Source organism: Dicentrarchus labrax, unplaced genomic scaffold, assembly GCF_905237075.1.
Source record: "Dicentrarchus labrax unplaced genomic scaffold, dlabrax2021, whole genome shotgun sequence".
Classification (NCBI taxonomy): Eukaryota; Metazoa; Chordata; class Actinopteri; family Moronidae; genus Dicentrarchus; species Dicentrarchus labrax.
Window position 1 is genome coordinate 13,801,959 of NW_026136723.1, and position 6,076 is coordinate 13,808,034.

Sequence of the window (6,076 nt, forward strand, 5' to 3'; positions counted from 1 at the left end):
TGCCTCTCTTTGTACTTTATTAAATGTATCCGTTATGTGTTGGGTGTTTTGGGACATTTTGCCAGTAAATCTACAATTTCAGAATAGCTTCCTCTTTCTGTTTGAGGTTATGTACCAAAATATTTCCTGGACATGACATTTGTTTTTTCCATAGATGGTTGTTGATAACTGGAAGTGTTTCCCAAAACAGGCTGTGATAAGCAAACTTCCCGAGACACGTTTGCCTGAATCAAGGAAATAACATACTTTGTCTCTCAGAGACCAATGAACAGGCCGTTTAATACACGATTAATTATTAAAAGAGAGACTTTTTACTTGAATATTTTTTTTTATGGTACTTCCACTCAATGACCAAACAGTATATAAAGTTCAGTGTTCTGCTATAATATTAAATTAATACTTACAATTTAATGCAGGAATAATGATCCAATTATAAAGTGGAAGACTTTTTTAGGATAGAGTTATATATTTAGCTGATTACACTTTCAATTTTGGAGTGAAGATCTCCTACAATGTAATGAAGTATGTCTAATTGTTGGGAAACAAATATAAAATGCTGTGTTTGACATGGGTGGAGACTATTAGCATGTTGTTTTACCCTTTTGTTAATGACTTCTTGTGATCATCATTCACTTGGCGATATTTCCCCAAGACTGGTTGGATGCGTCAACTCAATGTGTCGCTTAACATTCGCTGTCGACGTGGCTGACGTTCTGACTTGTTTCAGACCCAGCAGGCACAATTTTCATTTAAATGTTCATTTAAAGTTCAGTTCACCGCTCACCAAAATCATAAGCAATGAGCAATATTTTACTGTGTTCATGTACAACACTGGCTACTTCTACTCAGTTAAGAGGTCTGAATACTTGGACTGGACAAGGGCCATTCAGCTAAAACTACCACTTCAACTGACAAAGTGACCATTAGAAAGAAAAGCACATTTGGGACAATAGAAGAGCAGATTAAAGCTTACAAAGTTTTAAAAGGCTACTGAAAAAACACATTCTCCATCCAGACTGACAAAGTATAAGTAACCACGGCGACCGGGCCACACTGGGTGATAAGCCAGATGAGCATCTTACAATGACTTCACTGTACACATTAAAAATGGTGTGTATGACCATTATGTTGACAGATCAGCATCTAGCTCACACAGTTGCCTTAGGTGTGGCAAATGTTTACACCAGGGTGGTAGACCAGTCATTGCCCTTTTCAAGTGAATTAAATAGGGAAGAAAGCAAAGGTCAGATCTGATCTAGACTAAAAACATGTTTTTACATAATTAAATCTACTCACGTTGAAACTGAAAATGTAATAATGTTGTCAGCGCGGTAATTTTGTTATGTGTTCAGAAAGAAATTAAAATATACTTTTAACAGTATTGCAAATTGTCTATGGCAAGAAAGTACTCCAGTAGCTGCACTTAGTTACTTTTTTTTTTACCTCTGCACTGTAGCAGTCACCTTCAGACTGCATGATGCAAAGTTAGAAGGAATTTCAGTATGATTGCCGAAATTTCCACCAGGTGTAAGATTAATTTACACTCTGTTACATCAGGACTCCAGGTAAAGAGCCAGCAATGGCCTTGATTGAATCTCAGTGCATCTGTGTATCTAATGGGAATGAGAATGCATTCAGCAAAGTATCCCCGATCAGGCGAGTGCAGTCAATGACCACACGCACTTTTACAGATGACTCAGAAGTAAAGATGTGCAGGAAGAAAGATAGATGCTGCTGGAGCTGAATGGCTTGTTAAACATTGTGGGCCTCTGCTGCAAGTAAATGCCGCCTTTGAGTCAATGATTTTGTTCCATAATGTATTTTAACACGCCTAGTCATGTAGCTTGTTGATGAGGATTTTCCACTACTGATTTAGACTTCCAAATTATTCATCCAAACAGCTCAAAACCCCAAAATATTCATTTAATTATCATTTAAAAACGAGGCAAAGCAGCAAATCCTTACGTTTAATGAGCTGAAAGCCATGTATTTTTTGCATTTTTGCTTGAAGAATTATATAAACCATAAATGAACATGCTTTCGTTCCGTAGTGAACCATAGCGATAGCAATGGCACAACATGAGTATAAACACACAACTCACGTATCTTCACTCTTTCTCCCAGCCAGTGTTCATTCAGCACACTGATAACATATTTGCTGTGCATTAAGTGTAGATAGAGAAGAGAGGGTTGGCTACAAGAGGTGTGTGTGCATGGGTGTCAGGGTCTGAATGAGAGCGACAGAGAGGAAGGATAAAAGACAAAGCCTGGGAGTCAGGTGACATTACATCAAGGGTCAGATAATAAGAAGACACTAATGTAATTTGCAATCAGAAGCACTTTGACTGACATTCATTGATAAAAAGTCATCTGTTAGAAAGGGCTGAAGAGTCTGGTGTATATCATAATCTGAATGAAAACAAAGCCACTCAAGTCCAGCTCCCAGTGGGGTGAACAACGCTAAAGTGAATCAATATTTCAATTCAATTGTAGATGCTGGTACATCTCCTTTGTCAAGGGATTCAGTGTTAGCGTCAACCAATGAATCAAAGCTCAATTTGAACAAGAGAAAGAAAGACAAGAAGCTCAGATGTTCAGGTTTTTTAAAAATGGGGTATTTTGCTCCATTAAAGGGAATTCAAGGGGGGTCGTCAGGTCGCCGACAGACACACACACACTCGCCCGCAAACACACTGACACACAGATGAGTGAATAATAGCAAGAATCCAACAGGGTGACAACTTATTTTAGTTTGAGTAATAGTCTTATTTATTAGGAATGACGGGGGATCTCCTAAAGGAATTCAGCTACATGGAATAGCCATGAAGCTAAGATGCTGGCTTTTAAATAGATGAATTTGAGAAAGGAACGTCTGTACCCTGCTCCTCCCCCAACCTCTCTCTCAGTGTCAATTTTCAGTTTCAGTTTTGCTTGATTTGCACGAATGGTTGGTGGCATTCCTGCGAGAGCAAAAAAGATGACAAATATGATGTAAGCTATACAATGATTTAACTGGAAATGTCTTTATAAGACAAAAAAAATTGGGGAAAAAGGAACATTTCAAATACTGTATAATGCATATATTCACACATGAATACAGACACATGTCTGCATTTGCTCATAAGATAATATTGACAAAGTTTTAAGGAGTCAACAGAGAGCTGTGTTCTCTGCCGTGATGGTAGTCTGGTATTTATGATGCTGCAGATCACTAATTTCCTTATTACACACGATCCTCTGTCTGGGGTCCCAGTGGCCACCAGCCTTCCAGATCTCAGGAAATAGTAAAAAAGTAAATCCGACTCTGATCACCATACTGCTCAAAAGTTAGGATAGCTTCCCTCAGCTTAGAGCCATCTGGCGTTATCTTTGTTGTTATCTGCCCAAAACCCACATGATATTCCTCTTCTCAGAGCCTATATTTGAGTCTGACTGGATGAGCTTTCAGTAAGAAATAAATAAATAAAAATGACAATGTAATCACAAGTATTAAAGTAAATTATATAAATTAACCATTCAATTGTGAATAATTTGATACACTCTTAATTCAACATTTTGTAAACCTAACTCTAAACATTATTCATTTTTATTTAATTTTAGATTCTTTTTTATGAAGTCCTTGGTGACATAACAGTCGGATGTGTTCAGTGCACTCTGACATCACAGTTGGATGTCAATGTCAAAGCATATTAAAAGACAGTACCTATCCCAGCAAAAGCCTTTTTGCCCTGCTGCAGTCTGGCAAATGATAGCGAAGCTGCAGTACCACAAGACAATGCTTTCCTCAGGCTTACTCATACTTCACTCAAATATTAAAAAAAGAAACAAATAAACTAATTATAACTTAGAATGAAATAGGGTAAAAGACGTGTTCCACAATTTAACTCGTGTTTCTTTTCATGACAGTGGATTTGTCACAGGTACCCACCCTCTGACCTTTCAGCCCTCAGCCTTACTAAGCAATGTCAGCCACTGTTGTTACAACAATGTCAAAGTAATTCTGAAACAACCGACTAGTTTTTCTGTAAATAAACAGTGCACAGTTACAGTATTGCACTCTCCTGTAATCTGATTGTATATATTCTCAAAGAAAAACATAAAACTCTGTGAGGAGCAAAAGCCTGCAGAAGTTTTTGGTTTGTTGGAGCCAAATGGATCTATAGCAGGCAGGTGGTTGGCCTGCTGGGAAAGGGGGGAGGACACAGGTGACTGGCTGTAAGGTGAGGGAGCAGAGGCTGGTAACAGCTCCATTGTCATAAAAAATGAGACTAAAAACTGAATGAAAAATGTCAGTAGGAATAAAGGCAGTATGTTATAAAAACAGACTTTTGGAAAATGACATTTTAAAATAAAAATGAAACTGAGACATTTTTCTTAATAATGAATTCAGTGTTAGTCATTTCTACTTTAATAATAATTTCTACTATATTTTACTTCCACCTCACCCAAATATCACAGTTTAATTCTCCTCCACATCTTATTAAACCCATTTACTGATGAATGAAAGGATTTAGGGCCATTCTGAACAACACAGCCATCTATTCAGCATCCAAAGCCACATATAATAACAAATTACAAGCAGTGAATCTGAGCATGGCTAAAGGGCTGGCAGAGTTCTTTTAACTGCGGTTCAAAGCAATGTTAAGTGTGGGAATCAAAATCCTTTCTCCTGAGACTAATAGTAGGAAGTACAACAACGTCCTTTTGATCTTTCCTCTGGCATGTATTCCTCTACACTTCTCCTCCTTCGTCATCTGACTCATTCATTGCTCCATTCCCTGGAGAAATTATGCTAATCAGGGCGAGCCAGATATTGTAAAGCATCAGCAGTATCCAGTGAGAGGTGCAGTGCAGAGATAGGTGAGCAATTCTCATTTACAGCTAATTATGGTCTTGTCTCGCCAAATGGCAGCGTACTGACTCTGGGAGTATCTCTTTTATCCAGATCCATCATAGATTATTAGGTTATTTGAACATTTCTCCAGCAAGCACATATCTTTTTTCTGCCATTTCTTTTCCTAATAGTTGATAATACAAATGAATGATTCTTGATAATACTAATTAAAGGAATCATCACTAGACAATTTGGGAAATACGCCTTTTTGCTTTCTTGCGGGAAGTTAAATGAGAAGATTGATACCACTCTCACAGGAGAGCTTGTCAAATTGCGGGTCTGGTAAATGTCAGATAAAATTGTCCTCACTGCAGAAAATAACACATTGTATTGACCACATAACATTCAGATCTGCAGACATTTCAAGCAGCAAAACAAAACTCTTAGGGTAGAATTTATACATAATGTCTCAATGGATGGAAACAAGCTGGCTGTAACGCAGCATACTACATTGAAGCCAAAGTTGCACCAAGGGTGTTCTGGATCCACAGAGTTTCATTGAGGATTAAGACCAGTTTCTAAACGTCCACATGCCTTTCTACTATCTAAAGACCCATCTGATAAACCCAATCCTCTCAGATCCACAAAGGCTGAGATGCACGCACAGTTCAATCAATATCCTCTGTTTCTTTGACACTCATGTCAAGGTCATGCATACAGCAAAGCCTTTGGGTGATACATAAAAAGATGAGTGCTGTTGGATTGAGATGCATTATGGTAGGTAGGAGCTTAAAGTTGTATTTATTTATAAGATATTGAATTGGAATAAATTAACATCAAGAAAGCCATTTTAATCTTTTATATCATATTAGCTGTCTCCTGCAATATTGGCACAAGGCTAGGTGAAGGATGATGTATGAGGGGTTTAAGGAAAGCTAATCACTGCTAAACAGCACCTCTAGGATTCTGGAAATATTGAGAAACTTTTCTATCCTATACAGCACAGATGGATGTGTCCCGTTATTAAATCCACTAAGGATATTTGTCTCCATTTTATGGTGGTCACATTTCAAAATGTTCAAAGGAAACAATCTGTCTGTGTCTGGAAGGAACATTATAGCAATTTTCTTCTTGTAATAATATGTTTTTCCCACCAAAAGGAGATTAACCCGTTGATGCCTGTCGCTGTGGGACTTACTGTGTTTCAAATATGGAGGTAAGGAAAATTAGTGCTTTTCTTCT